Genomic DNA, 2,065 nt, shown 5'->3' with positions numbered 1-2,065 from the left:
GAGAGAGAGAGAGAGAGAGAGAGAGAGATGGCAACCCCAGTCTCCTCATAGATAGGTATGTGTGTGATATATGTGTGCGTATAAGTAACGTGTGCACGATCTGGCTACACACAGTCGTCCGAGGTGAGTCTGTCTGTGTGTGTGTGTGTGTGTGTGTGTGTGTGTGTGTGTGTGTGTGTGTGTGTGTGTGTGTGTGTGTGTGTGTGTGTGTGTGTGTGTGTGTGTGTGTGTGTGTGTGTGTGTGTGTGTGTGTTACATTCACCCAAGTATTTAAATCACTGCAAAAAACTATATTGTAACATGGTGTCAGTTGGTAGTAGTAGTAGCAGTAGTAGTAGTAGTAGTAGTAGTAGTAGTAGTAGTAGTAGTAGTAGTAGTAGTAGTAGTATGTGCATTTAAAATAACCCTAAAAGACAAAGGGAATCCAACTTTTTAGTAATGAAAAAAAAAAAAAAAACAAGAAACAGGTAAGGAAAGAGAATCAAACACCACTAAATAACACACGGGATCCTCATTACTTATTCCTTTACTAGGTGAATCCGATATTAAGGTTTATCTGCTACGTTTCCCACACGATCGAAGTAAAGACACTTGGATCCCTCAATACGTGCAAGTGTTTATACAGGAACGGCGTTAAGAGAGGGAAAGACCCATAGGAGGAGGGAGTCACAGAGATAGAACGAGGTTAGCGTTATAACTAAAGGAGGGAGAGAGAAAAAGGAGGAGGAAGACGGGGAGAAGGAAGAGGAGAGAGAAAAGGAAAGCAAGGAAGAGAAGTATTAAAGGTGGAAAATAAAACAAGGTTAGTGCTCTAATCAAAGGAATTTAAGAGAAAAGAACAAGGTTAGCGTTATAATAAAAAGAATTTAAAGGGGGAGAACAAGGTCAGTGGTGTAATAGAAGAAATTTAAAGGGACAGAACAAGGTCAGCTTTTATAACAGAAGGAATTTAAAGGGACAGAACAGTTAGTGGTATAACAGAAAGAAATTAAAGGGATACAAGAAGATCAGAGTTATAACAGAGGGCACTTAAACTGGGAAGGTCAGTGATGTAATAGGAAGGAGTTCAAGGTACAAAACAAGGTCAGTATTATAAGAGATGGGAATTAAAGGGACAAAACAAAGTAAGTTTTTATCATAGAAGTTTTAAAGGGATAGAGCAAGGCCAGTGTTATAAAAGAAGTGATTTAAAGGCTAGAACAAGGTGCGTTACACAACAGAAGTGACTTAAAGGGACAGAAAGTCAGTTATGGAATAGAAGGCAGTTACAAGGTCGGTGTTCTCAGCGTGCGTGGACAAAACAAGTGGAAAGGTCAAACCCATCGATCCTGACAGACGAAATATACCACAAGCCCTGAACTTTCCTCCCGAGTCCCTCTCCTGTCATGAACTTTTCAGCGTTTTGTTCAGGGGAACCTAAATACGACCCGCGTCTTAGGAAGGCTGAAGAGTATTTACACACGTACTTGAAATATTACACGAGAATTAAACTCAATGCTGAAAAATTTAATGTGAATGTTTTATTTCTTCATGTATTTGTTTATTTATTTATTTTACTTTTTTTTTATAGTTCAAGGATAATTTTATGTTCACTAACTTTCTCTTACTAAGTCTAATGGTATTCCCACGCGCTCTTGAAATATGATGCGAGAATCAAACTCAGTGCAGAAGAAAATTGATATGAATGCTTTATATATTCTTTTATATGTAACTCAAGGGTAATCTTATGTTAACTTAATTTCTCTTACAAAGTTTAAGAGTAATTTCACATGCTGTTGAAATCTGATGCGAGAATTAAACTCAATGTGGAAAATTTGAATTTAATATTTTATCTATTATGTTTTTTTTTTTTTTTTTTTTTATTTTTTTTTTTTTACAGTTCAAGGATAATTTTATGTTCACTCAGTTTCACTTACCGAGGTGAATGAATACTTTAATGTTGACTTGACTTGTGATAATGATGAATATAAATCACATTTTACACACAAGTTGAAGAGTGATGAGCGGTGATGCTCACTCACTCAACCCATGAAAAAGAAACACGAGGAACATTCAAGTAAAGTTC

The 2,065-nt window shown here is 36.6% G+C and overlaps 1 protein-coding gene across 1 annotated transcript in view; it reads left to right on the top strand.

Annotated features, from left to right (window-relative positions):
* Positions 1–2,065, top strand: part of LOC135111738 (neprilysin-1-like) — a 12,990-nt gene continuing 10,925 nt past the window's right edge. The window contains exon 1 of the mRNA XM_064025411.1: positions 1–123. The gene's annotated coding sequence lies outside the window, so the exon portion shown is untranslated. The remainder of the gene's footprint in view (positions 124–2,065) is intronic.

The sequence above is a fragment of the Scylla paramamosain genome, chromosome 22 (genome assembly GCF_035594125.1).
Source record: "Scylla paramamosain isolate STU-SP2022 chromosome 22, ASM3559412v1, whole genome shotgun sequence".
Classification (NCBI taxonomy): domain Eukaryota; kingdom Metazoa; phylum Arthropoda; class Malacostraca; order Decapoda; family Portunidae; genus Scylla; species Scylla paramamosain.
The sequence above is the reverse complement of the archived record's forward strand: the minus strand, read 5'-3'. Positions and strand labels throughout refer to the sequence as shown.